At 32.4% G+C, this 15,617-nt stretch overlaps 1 protein-coding gene and 1 long non-coding RNA gene across 4 annotated transcripts in view; one reads left to right on the top strand and one right to left on the bottom strand.

The window, feature by feature from the left end:
• The window catches only part of LOC138710899 (clavesin-2-like), a 167,038-nt gene that overhangs the window by 144,712 nt on the left and 6,709 nt on the right, over nucleotides 1-15,617 (bottom strand). The window contains exon 1 of one of the 3 annotated variants that reach the window (XM_069842092.1): nucleotides 10,254-11,915. The exons of the other annotated variants lie outside the window; for them this stretch is intronic. The gene's annotated coding sequence lies outside the window, so the exon portion shown is untranslated. Of the gene's footprint in view, nucleotides 1-10,253; nucleotides 11,916-15,617 lie in introns of those variants that run through there. 3 annotated transcript variants of the gene reach the window in all.
• LOC138710902 (uncharacterized) lies at nucleotides 1,980-5,254 on the top strand. The gene is made up of 2 exons (XR_011335321.1): nucleotides 1,980-2,165; nucleotides 5,078-5,254. It is a non-coding gene; the product is annotated as an uncharacterized lncRNA (long non-coding RNA).

Raw genomic sequence — 15,617 nt, forward strand, 5'->3', positions numbered from 1 at the left:
GAAGCAAGCATTCTCTATACGGAGGAATATGGTATATCGAATGTTTAATTTGAATCTATCAGACGACATGCAAACAATTGCTCAAGGCCTTTTAAGATGAAGTCAACCCAACAGGTTCGTATTTTACAAAAATAAAGTATTTTCATAGAATGACAAAAGAGTTTACATTGAATTCATGTGGTGTTCGTGAGAAAAAATTAATTAATTCTTTTCATCAAAGATGTTCGTAATAATTCTTAGAAAAAATTGTCGATATTTTATAACATTTCTTATTAAGTGGTTCAATAAGAAATTCATTACTTTTTTACCCAGCAGTCTTTTTTTTTTTTGGACAAAACACAATTTAATAGACAGCATCTTGAAATCTTTCCTCATTACTCTGCATAGTTTCATAATTTTCCATTAGATGGTAGTGATGCAGTTAGTGTTCAAAATGGCGACTCCACATGAAGAATGTGCAAAGCAAAAACCTGTGATTGAATTTCTTTTTATAGAATATTGGAAAGAGCTTAACTCTGGTTGAAATAGGTCCAATATTACGAATTATAATTAGGTATGCCTTAATTTTCTGGGGAAATGGTAGCAAAATTAGGAGCGTCTTGATTTTGCAAAAGAAAGCCATTATAATTCTATGTCAATCAAACTATCTTGAACATTGTCGACCTCTTTTCAAACAATCACAGATATTAACTGTCATAAATGTGTGTATATATATATATATATATATATATATATATATATATATATAGTCGAGTGTAAAGGACTAGGTCGTATATATATACGACCTAGTCCTTTACACTCGACAAAATATAGACAATTATTCATTAATAGCCAATATACTGTACATGATCATGAAATTATAAATAGTGAACAAATTAATATTTCACACTGTAGATACATAAAACTAGTATACATTTTTCTGTCATGGGGATGAAATTATATAATAAGCTTCCCAGTCAATATTATAGGTTACCAACCAATAGTTTCAAAGCTAGATTTTATAATTGGCTTTTAATTAATCCTTTCTACTCTGTAGATGACTTTCTTAACATAAATTCACACAAAATTGTTTTTTAATAAATAAAGTTAATTAGATTAGTTACAATTATTTTTCTGTTGCTCAGTTTTTCAACACAAATTTGTATGAAATTGTATTTTAATAAATAAGTTTAATTGCAATTTAGTTAGTTTTCTTGAATTTAAAAGTTTCAAATTATTTTATGTTTTCATTGTATTACTTAAACTTTACTGTTTCTATTATTAGTGTTTTTTAAAATGTATTTATATGTTTTTTCAATGTATTCTGACGTAGCCTAAAACTGTATGTCTAATGGCCATATAAATTGAATTGAATTGAATGATTCCCTTTGCAAATATAATAGCAGAAAACTAAAGTCAATTAATGATACAACACCATGTAAATGTATTACTCCTATTACATGGACTATCATAGGAATATCCGTGTTAGTCTTAGAAATATAACTTATAATAATAATAATATCTAAACAAATAAAAATTGAACTAAGGTAGAAAAAATCACAATCATTTTAATTCAAACAAAATCTGTGTAAAACAATTACAGGTGAATACAAGACACAACATCAAACAATACATCTCCACCAACAATATCTTAAGTTCTTTAACATGAATTATGTTACACTTTCACATTTGATATTCATTATATTTCTCACACATATCCAAATTACCGACCAATACACGGGAGATTTTTTTTCACTTTTGCATATTACAGGTGCATGAAAATTATCCATTTACTTAATAAATATCTTCTATCGAATACATGAAATTCAATAATTCTGTTTATTTCTTAATTTTGAAATAACATAAATAATAAAAAGAAATGTATAAATATCAGCCTACTAAATTTAAAGCCACAAATAGAACCAAAATAATAACCACAAGTTATACAGTAATAGAAGAGTAATCAGCAACATATACCCGTAAATAGTATCTAAAACAAATGGCAATCGAAACCAAACTTTTACAAGATAGGAGTGTAATATTTTGTTCACAGATGTCATATTTTAGAAGTAAATAGAAAATGACATTTATATAGAGTAAGAATTGAAAAGTATTAATTTCATAAATGGACCATCTACGCTAAAGAATTAATGTGACAAAAATTATATCACAGAAACAAATATTAGGTTTATGCTGGATCATTTTATGGGATGTAAAATGTAACTTAATATAATTTAGAACGAAATTATACAAATGCCAATAATTACAAATCTGTGAACAATACCTTGCTCAGTATGAAAACTTACAAATCCCTTACACACATAGGAAAAAAAAACAAGAAATTGATATCAAATTGGTGAACGCAAAAATCATTTATATGTAGAAATGTTATATATCACTTCCAATAAGAATAGTTCTCATAAAATTGAAATGACATATTAACTAGTTATTATAAAATATAAATTTATTGAATAAAAATTTTTATAATAAATGACAAGAATAAAATCAATGATATTAATTGCCATGGCATTAGCCTTAGGTTCTCTCCAGTCCAATCATCTCACAGAGACTCTAAATTTTGTGGACTACGTCAATGAAAGAGTGATGTTCACGTTTAGATATGGGACGGGGCATTTCGATTCAAATGCGAAGCTTCTCGGACTGGAAAGCTTCTGGAATCCCCATCAACAAGAATTACAAAGAATATTCCTTAATTACAAGTGTGTGGTGTTGAAGAAAGCTGATATATACGTGCGACATTTCACGTATTCCTACTTCACTGCAGTTCCGAAATATTATTCCCCGATGAGTGAATTCAGTATTCGGAATCTTGATTTGTGGGATATTACGCAACATTCCGTTCAAGGCAGAATTCGTTTAGACGTTATAAACACGCGTGAAAGCTCTGTTCCATTAAACAATTCCTCCTTTAGAATCGCACTGGTGAATCGCCGCCTCAGACGTAAATTTACCCTACTCAGAGGAAAGAAGTGTCTCTCACAATATGATTACATGAAATCCGCAAACTTCTCCGACATTACTGAACTCATGAGACTTTCTCATAATTGGAGATACCGTAAACTGCTCATTGGTCCAGATCTCTACAACATTAATCTACCCGTAACCGACAACAAAACTGAATTAGCTCTGTTTGATATAACTTTCGATGTTATGGTAAAATTCCATTACAAATTTATTGGCCGAAAAACGGAGGTAAATGCATAAGAGCTACATTATGTTGTTTTTATTATAGCCTGAAGTTCGGATGATCACATGAAGAAATTATGCACCCTTAGTATTATTGAAAGATACTTATCAATAAATAAAATTTTCGTTCTACAAATCAATTTTACATTGTTACATTTGTTTGAATCACTTTAGGTTTATGCTGGGTCATTATATGGATGCACAATGTAGACCTATGCATCAATCAGTTCATGTAACTTAACATAATTTAGAACCAAATTATACAAATGCCAATAATAAATAAATATGCAAAAAAAATGTCTGCACAATTATAGAACAAAACTAAAATTCTTTCAATCATTTATTATCATAATACACTGCTCCCTTAAATTGACAGAACATATTGGATATTAAATCAAAGAATCCCCCAAATCATGCTTTGAAATATTTTGTATAAAACAAAATTTTATTTCGAAAAGAAATAAAAAAAACGAGAAAAATTGTATTAAACGTTTTAGTTTGAAATATCTCAAAGAATAACCCCTCATATTAATTACATTATTTACGCTTCACTCTGAATTTTGATCAATTAAACGGCTGCATTTACAAGAAGGAAGGTAGATTCTTCTCAAATTGTCTTGAGAGTGTTAAGAAATTTTACTCTCCTCCACTTCACAAAATATTTTCTCTCTTGTATCTCCTTACAATGAAACACTACCTACTACTTTCGCCATGTTTTTCAACAAGTCACTCATTAAAATCACAAGTTATTTTCCAACTGCAAACTCTAAACATATTTTTAGGCAACTACAATTGACAAATTGAATTCTTAAACTGAAACGTCGTGAGTATTAAGAATATCTTCCTACAGCTTTCAGCTTTAAGGAAAATTATAGATCAGTTGTAAGAAAACAATCCCTTTATTCCTTAGTTATTCAATGTTTAGATCATATTATATTACCTTACTAACGAAATAAGCTTTCTTTCACATGTGTTCGAGATCGCAGATAATTTCTACCTGGATCCACATTCATCGAAACAAGTTCGCATTATGTTGTGCTATTACTACTCTCTGATGTGAAGTATTTTCATATAATGAAATTTTATATTTTTATTGTTTCATATTGTTATCAATACAATAGCTTCGTTAAAGCGATTTATTTATATGCATTTCTTTACCAAAAACAGTATTTTTTTACAAGCAACCCTGAAATTGTTCAAACTCTTTTAGTAATCATTGCGATTGCTGTCATGAGACATTTGGTGGGAACCAATTGACAATTGGTGCAAATATTAGAACGTCGGTGCAAAATTTAAATTTCGAACTAGTGTTACAAATACTTTTTGCACGAAACGTTATAATATTAATTTTTAAATACACCCTACTAACGTTAAAAAATCTACCTTTTGGTACAGCTGTCTATAAACACTGTACTTCGATCACTACAAGGTTTTTTTATTTATGTTTCTACATTTTACAAGTCCATGTCCATTATTCATCTACTTAATAAATATCTTCTATCGAATGCAGAAAATTCAATTAAAGTGTTTATTTTTTTAATTTTAAAAAATATTATATATATATATATATTAAAATAAATGCAGGCTATAAATAGTAGCCTACTAAATTTAAAACCACAAACAGAACCAAAATAATAACCTCAAGTTATACAGTAGTAGAAGAGAAATCAGCAACAGATATCCGTAGACAGTTTAAAAAAAAATGGTAACCGGAACCAAACTTTTGCAAGATAGGAGTGAGAGATTTTGTCCACAGTCTTCATATTTTAGAAGTAAATAAAAGATTACATTTATACAGAGTAAGAATTGAATAAAGTGTTAATTTCATAAATCGACCATCTATGCTAAACATTTAATGTGACAAAAATTATATCACAGAAACTAATATTAGGTTTATGCTGGGTCATTTTATGGGATGTAAAATGTAGGCCTATGCATAAATCACTTCATGTAACTTAATATAATTTAGAACGAAATTATAAAAATGACAATAATTACAAATCTGTGAACAATACCTTGCTCAGTATGAAAACTCACAAATCCCTTACACATAGGAAAAAAAAAGAAAGAAATTAATATCAAATTGGTGAAAGCAAAAATCATTTATATGAAGAAATGTTATATATCACTTCCAATAAGAAGAGTTCTTATAAAATTGAAATGACATATTAACTAGTTATTATAAGATATAAATTTATTGAATAAAAATTTTTATAATAAATGACAAGAATAAAATCAATGATATTAATTGCCATGGCATTAGCCTTAGCTTTCCGTCCTCTCCAGTCCAATCATCTCACAGAGACTCTAAATTTTGTGGACTACGTCAATGAAAGAGTGATGTTCACGTTTAGATATGGGACGGGGCATTTCGATTCAAATGCGAAGCTTCTCGGACTGGAAAGCTTCTGGAATCCCCATCAACAAGAATTACAAAGAATATTCCTTAATTACAAGTGTGTGGTGTTGAAGAAAGCTGATATATACGTGCGACATTTCACGTATTCCTACTTCACTGCAGTTCCGAAATTTTATTCCCCGATGAGTGAATTCAATATTTGGAATCTTGATTTGTGGAATATTACGCAACATTCCGTTCAACGCAGAATTCGTTTAGACGTTATAAACACGCATGAAAGCTCTGTTCCATTGAACAATTCCTCACTCAGAACCGCAATGGTGAATCGCCGCCTCAGACGTAAATTTACCCTACTCAGAGGAAAGAAATGTCTCTCACAATATGATTACATCAAATTTGAAAACTTCTCCGACTTTACTGAACTCATGAGACTATCTCATGATTGGCGATACCGTAAACTGCTAATTGGTCCAGATCTCAACAACATTAATCTGCCCGTAACCGACAACAAAACTGAATTAGCTCTGTTTGATATAACTTTCGATGTTATGGTAAAATTACATTACAAATTTATTGGCCGAAAAACTGAGGTAAATGCTTAAGAGCTACATTATGTTGTTTTTATTATAGCCTGATGCTCGGATGATCGCATGAAGAAATTATACACCCTTAGTATTTTTGAAATATATTTATCAATAAATAAAATTTTCGTTCTACAAATCAATTTTACATTGTTACATTTGTTTGAATCAAATGTCTGCACAATTACAGAACAAAACTAAAATTCTTTCAATCACTTATTATCATAATACACCGCTCCCTTAAATTGACAGAACATATTGGATATTAAATCAAAGAATCCCCCAAAGACGCTTTGAAATGTTTTGAATAAAACAAATTTTGTCTCGAAAAGAAAGCAAAAATGAGAAAAATTGTATTAAACGTTTTAGTTTGAAATGTCTCAAAGATTAACCCCTCATATTAATTACATTATTTACGGTTCACTCTGAATTTTGATCAATTAAACGGCTGCATTTACAACAAGGAAGGTAGATTCTTCTAAAATTGTCTTGAGAGTGTTAAGAAATTTTACTCTCCTCCACTTCACAAAATCTTTTCTCTCTTGTATCTCCTTACAATGAAACACTACCTACTGCTTTCGCCATGTTTTTCAACAAGTCACTCATAAAAATCACAAGTTATTTTCCAACTGCAAACTCGAAACATATTTTTAGGCAACTACAATTGACAAATTGAATTCTTAAACTGAAACGTCGTGAGTATTAAGAATATCTTTCTACAGCTTTCAGCTTTAAGGAAAATTATTGATCAGATGTAAGAAAACAATCCCTTTATTCCTTAGTTATTCAATGTTTAGATCATATTAGATCACCTTACTGACTATATAAGCTTTCTTTCACATGTGTTCGAGATCACAGATAATTTCTACCTGGATCCACATTCATCAAAACAAGATCGCATTATGTTGTGCTATTACTACTCTCTGATGTGAAGTATTTTCATATAATGAAATTTTATTTTTTTTTATTTTTTCATATTGTTATCAATACAATAGCTTCGTTAAAGCCATTTATTTACATGCATTTCTTTACCAAAAATAGTATTTTTTTACAAGCAACCCTGAAATTGTTCAAACTCTTTTAGTAATCGTTGCGATTGCTCTCATGAGACATTTGGTGGGAAACAATAGACAATTGGTGCAAATATTAGAACGTTGGTGTAAAATGTAAATTTCGAACTAGTGTTATAAACACTTTTTATACGAAACGTTATACTATTAATTTTTAAATACACCCTCCTAACGTTAAAGGATCTACCTTTTGGTACAGCTGTCTATAAACACTGCACGTCGATCACTACAAGGTTTTTTTATTTATGTTTCTACATTTTACAAGTCCATGTCTATTATTCATTTACTTAATAAGTATCTTCTATCGAATGCAGAAAATTCAATTAAGGTATTTATTTTTTTAATTTTAAAAAATAATATAAATATTAAAATAAATGTAGGCCATAAATAGTAGCCTAGTAAATTTAAAACCACAAAAAGAACCAAAATAATAACCACAAGTTATAGAGTAATAGAACAGTGATCAGCAACATATCCGCAAACAGTATTTTTAAAAATGGCAATCGAAACCAAACTTTTACAAGATAGGAGTGAGAGATTTTGTCCACAGGTGTCCATATTTTAGAAGTAAATACAAGAGGACATTTATATAGAGTAAGAATTCAAAAGTATTAAATTCATAAATCGACCATCTACGCTAAAGAATTAATGTGACAAAAATTATATCACAGAAACTAATATTAGGTTTATGCTGGGTCATTTTATGGATGCACAATGTAGGCCTATGCATCAATCAGTTCATGTAACTTAACATAATTTAGAACGAAATTTTACAAATGCCAATAATTACAAATCTGTGAACAAAACCTTGCTCAGTATGAAAACTTACAAATCACTTACACATCATATTAAAACTGGAGCGCTGCAAAATAGTTCAAACTTAGTTATTCCAGTGATATAAACATCCGGTGAAAAAACATATATATATATATGCATGCACAATGGAATATATATATATATATATATATATATATATATATATATAGGAGATTGAATTTGATCTCATAGAGTTAGGACCTATTACAACAGGTTTTATAACTTACTACCAATTCTGGAATTGTAAGGCTAACAAAAATGGCTTAGTACTAAATAGAACAAGTTTGCTTCTTTCAAAGTGGTATGAGGTTGGTCATCTAAAAAAAGGTCATTTCGTAACGTTACTAAAATATTTCAAAAACGTCTTTTAATCACACTAGTAACTGCCGCCTTACAAAAGTTGCTGACTCCAAACTGGTAGAAATTCGACCTGTTACAAATCTGCGCTAACTCCAAACTGATACAAACTTGATTAGGCCTACACTATATTATTACAAAAATTTGATCACTAAGATGTTATAAAAATTAATCACTACAGTATGAATCTGACAGAAAACACCAACACATATTTCAATACTTGCATCTGAACACGAATACAAACAACACCAACACGTGTTTCAATACTTTTCTTTATGCTACCGTTCCAAAATGGCAAACTCCTATACCCCCCCTCTTATTCCCGCAATGCCTTCTTTAATAATTCTGTTAATAGGGAAACATTTTTAATATTAAACCTGGTTAAGATATGGCTTTGCAACTCCTGAAGTATTCCTATATTACCGGAACTCCATATAGATATAGCATACCGAAAATAGGATTGCACGAGCGCAGAATAGATAGATTTTTTAAAACAATCATCTGTGGCTATATTAAATGCTTTAACGTTTCTTTTAATTTTGGTAATTATGCTTTTAATATGTGGGGTCCAGCTAAGTTCTTTATCTATTATGCATCCAAGGTAGTTGTAAGATTCTACAGACTTTAAGATAGGACAATTACATGTATCCATGCAACTACAGTTGTAATTGTGTAAAATTAGTTTTTCTTCTTCGCGGCTGCTATTCGAAAAGTTTATATACTCTGTTTTAGATGTGTTGAGAAATAATTTATGTTCCATTAGCCAATTTCTTATTAAGAGCAAATCCGCGTTTGTCTTGTTGCAAAGGTCTCTGTTATTATCTGCATCAATTATTAAGGCAGCGTCGTCTGCAAAGAGAATTATTTCTCCATTTAACTGTAAATTTGTTATACTATTAATGTACATATTAAAGAGCAACGGACCTAAGCAAGTTCCTTGTGGGATTCCGCAAGTTGTAATTAATTTTCTAGAGAGTTTTCTCTTAATCCTTGTGCAGAATGTTCGGTTACATAAGTAGGATTTAAACAGATCTTGAGCGACACCTCTTATCCCCATTTCTCCCATCTTACTTAAAAGAATAGTGTGATTTACTGTATCGAAAGCTTTCTTCAAATCTAAAAACACAACTAATTTATGTTTCTTACAAGAGTTTAATTTAACAATTAACTTAGAAATTGCATTTTCGGTGGACTTACCCTCTCTAAATCCAAATTGGGAGGTAGAGAGTACTTGGTACTTATTTAAAAACTTAGTAATCCTAGTATAAAGACATTTTTCAAATAGTTTGGCGATGTTAGAAATGAGAGAGATAGGACGATAATTACTAGGATCTGCTTTATCTCCGGAGTTCTTGTAGATAGGAACAATGATAGAATTCTTAAATTCTGGAGGCACGTGTCCGTGTTGAAAAAATAAATTAAAAATGTGTGCTAACGGCTGACTAATGGTACATTTTACGGATTTTAAGAATCTTACAGAAATATAATCTGGACCTGCAGCAACATTATTTTTTAACAAAGTTATCTTGTTAATTATTTCCTCTGGAGTAATTGGCTCGAGGTATATGGAATGCACATTGAAATTATATACAGTTCTTTCTATATTTGGTATCTCGGAAGCAAGATGTTTTCCTATATTAGCAAAATAGGAATTAATTACATTAATATGTCCTTCGAACAATACTTTCCGTTTTTTACATTTTAAGTAGTCCTTAAGCAAGTTCCATTGTTCTTTTAGATTATAATTATTATCCAATATTTGCAATTTATAATGTTGTTCTCTAAGAATATTAATGTAATGTTTGATTTTGGATTTATAAATTTTACCTAATGGATTATTTTTTCTCGATAATTTATTTCTAATTTTTATAGAAGCAATAATACCTGTGGTTATCCATGGCTTACAGTTGAGAGTTGGTCTAGGTTGTTCCCTCGTTGGTTGGTTGCTTAGACTATCAAGAAAACTTTTATAACACGTGATCGGGTTATTGTCGCTAATAACATTACTAAAGTCCATTGACGTGCAGAATCCGAAACCTCCAAATATATTGTAGCCCGTTGTAGAAACCTGTTTTGTGGTGGACATTGACGTTGGTCGTTGATAGTAGACTTGGATGTTGCCGTTGGTCGTTGATAGTAGACTTGGATGTTGCCGTTGGTCGTTGGACGTTACGTTGGTCGCTGGTGGTAGATTTGGACGTTGACGTTGGTCGTTGATAGTAGACTTGGATGTTGCTGTTGGTCGTTGGACGTTACGTTGGTCGCTGGTGGTAGATTTGGACGTTGACGTTGGTCGTTGATAGTAGACTTGGATGTTGCCGTTGGTCGTTGGACGTTACGTTGGTCGTTGGTCGTAGATTTGGACGCCGATGTTGACGTTGGCCGTTGGATGTTGAGCGTAGAATTTTTACTGTAGAGCCCACTTGTAGAAAAGAGATGGTTGCAGAGTAGATGTATAACACAAAGATGTAGAACTGTTGCTGTAGAGCCCAATGGGTTGTAGAGATGTTGTAGCCCACTTGTAGAGTAGCAAAATGGTTGTATGTCAGAGATAGCACTTAAGATGTAGAACTGTTGCTGTATAGCAAACTGGTTCTAAGTTAGAGATGTGCAATTACTACAGCAGAGTCCAGATGTTGTGCTCAATGTATTATTGTAGATAACTGATTTCGTCGTACAGTTATAACTTCTCCAATAAAGGTTAGTTATGTAGATTCGTGGTTATGTAAGTTAGAGATGTGCAATTTCTGTAGAGTAATTAAGATGTAGAATTGTTGCTGTATAGTAGCAAACTGGTTTTTAAGTTAGAGATGTGCAATTGTTATAGTAGAGTCCAGATATTGTGCTCAATGTACAGTTGTAGATGCTGGTTTCCTCGTACACGTTGTATAACTTCTTCAATATAGGTTAGTTGCGTGGAGTTATGTTTAATATTGGTGAGTTCTGTCCAAACTTATATTTTGTAGATTTGTGTTATGTGTAATTTAGTGTGTTATGCGGCGAAGATGTTTGAGTCGAGAAATTAAATGTAACACTACACACACACGCACACACACACACACACACAGATAACTTCTCCAATAAAGGTTAGTTATGTAGATTAGTGGTTATGTAAGTTAGAGATGTGCAATTTCTGTAGAGTAATTAAGATGTAGAATTGTTGCTGTATAGTAGAAAACCTGGTTTTAAGTTATAGATGTACAATTGTTATAGTAGAGTCCAGATATTGTGCTCAATGTACAGTTGTAGATGCTGGTTTCCTCGTACAGGTTGTATAACTTCTTCAATATAGGTTAGTTACGTGGAGTTATGTTTAATGTTGGTGAGTTATGTCCAAACTTATATTTTGTAGATTTGTGTTATGTGTAACTTAGTGTGTTATGCGGCGAAGATGTTTGAGTCGAGAAATTAAGTGTAACACTACACACAAACACACACACAGGAATCTGATCTTCCAGTTCTTGTTGTTTTAGCGTCAATTTGCTATTATAACAGGATTCTGGAGATCGACTCGTCCTTGGCCGCTGTTGCTCCTCGACTAGCATGATCTTGGTATCACTCCCGTTTTATAGACCGACTCTTCGATTGTTCTGGAAGCCATCTCCGTGGTGACGCAACGCGAACCTTCCATACAACGCCCAGAATCCCATCCGCACAGGATTTCCTCATACGACACGTCTCTCGACTGTTCTGGAAGAGTGATGCAACTTGCATTCCGTCATGCCGGGGCCTCGGGACTTTGCACTGCTACAAGGTCGGCTTTATTGCCATCGCAAAGTGCAGTGCACTTTAATTAGCCAACTTCTCTCTTAATGCAAATCTAAATAAATGGAAAAGTTAATTGTTCCTAAAGATGTGGCTTCTTGGAGTAGCGATGTACAAGTATATCTATCTCCTTATGTTATTGCGTAACTCAGTGGTTGCCAAACACCACGAAATTGTGACGTAATAGAAATGCAACCCGCACACCACTATCGCCCGGAGAGGGTGGAGTGGGTATCTCCTCAGGTAATGCAGTGAGTAACAGTGCAGAGACGGACTGTGACCAAAAGACAAAAACAATATACATAATATTCTTCTACTTATTAACTACATACACTTTTTTCCGTGTTAACTTTTTATCCTCCTATTCATTATTTTTGTATTATTAATAAAATAATATATATTTTCTTATTTACCATAAAAAGAACGTGTACTTTACATCAGCAGACATTTGAAATTAGAAAAACTTACCAGGCTGTCCACGAAGTTGTAAATTACACTACATACTTCAAGAAAACGTCGAAGTATTTTACCCCGACTAAGACATAGAAGCCGATACTTCTTATTGTTAGTTTATTAACGAAATATTCAATTTACAGGTAAGGGCGTGGTAGTCTTTATAACAAGAAGAATAATGAATAATTTCAAGGGAAAAATTGTTCCGGGGCCGAGTATCGATCCCTGGACCTCTGGTTGAACGTACCAGCGCTCTTTCCATCTGAGCTACCCGGGAACTCCACCCGACACCATCTCAACCCTTCCCTTTATATCCACACAACTCGCGTGGGCTGACGAAACGCCAGACACCCACATCGAGTGCACACAATCTCTGTGTGACTTGGAATTGTGGTTTTCTGTTAACGTACACAGTGACGTATATATTATGCAAATCTAGTCTTTCAGGTAAGGCTCCCTGTAAAGCAGATTTGAATAATTTCAATTTTTCTCTTGACACACAAATTACAAAAGCTAACTTCCTAAAGTCTTGTAAATTCAAGCTGTGCAACAACTGGCTAATCAGCCCAAGCGGGAATCGAAAACGCGCCCGAGCGCAATTCCAGATTAGCAGGAACTGATATGGAACTGCGCTACCGAATGAGCTACGTCGATGGCTGAAGTGAATGTTAAAGTAATGAGTGGCTTGTTCGTAACACTGTCTATTCTATTATAAACAACATAATTTTGAACATTATTGCTTGAAGTTGAAGCTACCACGATATTGTTTCATTTTTCCTCGATAGTTTTTACATTTGCATTAGATTTACTTGGTTATGTATTTTAAGTTCCTTCTCTTTTCAATTTTCTATATTTTCTTTTCGTTCTGCAGTTCTTCATTTGAGATTAGTTCAGTTTACTTATTCATTTGGAAACTCTTTCGTTTTTTCTTTTTCGTTTTCTATATCCGTGTATATAAATGTAGTTCGGTTTTCCTTTTGATTTAATTGCAATAGAATGGTGTAACAGAGTACTAGTACTAACCCGTCTAGTATATACAGTCGCGAAGCTCAATACATAGTAAATATGCAAACAGATAGTTGCTCACCACTAGGATCGCTAATATCGCCTCATTACAGGCGATGCAAAATAGTACCGTCACAGTCTATGGTTTCTAGCACCCTCAAAACTCAAGCTTCGTGACTGTATATAGTAGACTGTGGTACTATGTAGTGCTTGCAAGTACTCTCGTAGACACCATTCATGTCTTAAAGATATCTCTATGGAACTTAAGGAAATCGTAACTGGCTTCAATAGTTATTAACTTATTAAACAAAACAAGATTTTCATCATTATAGAATTCTCATAAAAAGCATAGCATAATAATTTTTTTTCTTTTTATTAACACAATAAAAAAAACGCCAGCTATATGCAGATGGTCGGCCTCGGTAGCGTAGTTTGTATAGCGCTGGCCTTCGATGCTCGATCCCGGCCCAGGTCGATGGCATTTAAGTGTGCTTAAATGCGACAGACTCATGTGACTAGATTTACTGGCATGTAAAACAACTCCTGCGGGACAAAATTCCGGCACACCGGCGACGCAGATATAACCTCTGCAGTTGCGAGCATCGTTAAATAAACTATAATTTAAATTTATATATGCGGAGGTACTATCTTATCTCATTTCCTTTCGGAGTACTAACTCCGAGATAACAAGTTATTCATGCTGCGTAAGTTGTTACTTATAAGCATAACAATAAAGCAGTAGGCCTATAACATAACTCAAAGCTTTATTTAATTGCAATAGAATGGTGTAACAGAGTACTATCACAGTCTAGTACATACAGTCGCGAAGCTCAATACGCAGTAAATATGCAAACATTAGATAGTTGCTCACCACTAGGATCGCTAATATCGCCTCATTACAGGCGATGCAAAATAGTACCGTCACAGTCTATTGTTTCTAGCACCCTCAAAACTCAAGCTTCGTGACTGTATATAGTAGACTGTGGTACTATGTAGTGCTTGAAAGTACTCTCGTAGACACAATTCATGTCTTAAAGATATCTCTATGGAACTCAAGGAAATCGTAACTGGCTTCAATAGTTATTAACTTATTAAACAAAACAAGATTTTCATCATTATAAAGTTCTCATAAAAAGTATAGCATAATATTTTTCTTCTTTTTATTAACACAATAAAAACCGCCAGATATATGCGGATGGTCGGCCTCGGTAGCGTAGTTTGTATAGCTCTGGCCTTCTATGCTCGATCCCGGCCCAGGTCGATTGCATTTGTGTGTTTAAATGCGACAGACTCATGTCAGTAGATTTACTGGCATGTAAAACAACTCCTGTGGGACAAAATTCCGGCACACCCGACACTGATATAACGTCTGCAGTTGCGAGCATCGTTAAATAAACTATAGGCTAATTTTAATTTATATATGCGGAGGTACGTACTACCTTATCTCATTTCCTTTCGGAGTACTAACTCCGAGATAACAAGTTATTCATGTTGCGTAAGTTGTTACTTATAAGCATAACAATAAAGCGGTAGGCCTATAACATTACTCAAAACTTCATATTTCGCTAATATCTTCACCGTAATGAAAAGAGATGAAATTGGTTCATACCGAGTGTTAATAGGTGATATTATTATTATTATTATTATTATTATTATTATTATTATTATTATTATTATTAAACCTAATTCTAATCTAATTTTAATAATTATTTGTCCATTTATTTGTTGCATTTGGTCAATTGATTAATGTAGACTATTCCATTATTTCAATTACCTCATTGTACTAATTTTATAATTATTTAAGCTATTTTACTCTGTTGCATTTGATCAATGATTGATGTAGACTATTATATTGTTTGTATTCCATCTCATTGCCATTTCCTATCATTCATTCTCATCATCATGTTTTGTTTTGTTCTGTATTGTGCTAAACTGTAATTGGCCTTGTGCTGTTTTGCACGTTAATATTCTAAATAAATAAATAAATAAATAAATTATTATTATATAAGCCACCGGTGTGGCTCA

Source organism: Periplaneta americana, chromosome 12 (assembly GCF_040183065.1).
Source record: "Periplaneta americana isolate PAMFEO1 chromosome 12, P.americana_PAMFEO1_priV1, whole genome shotgun sequence".
NCBI classification, from domain to species: Eukaryota; Metazoa; Arthropoda; class Insecta; order Blattodea; family Blattidae; genus Periplaneta; species Periplaneta americana.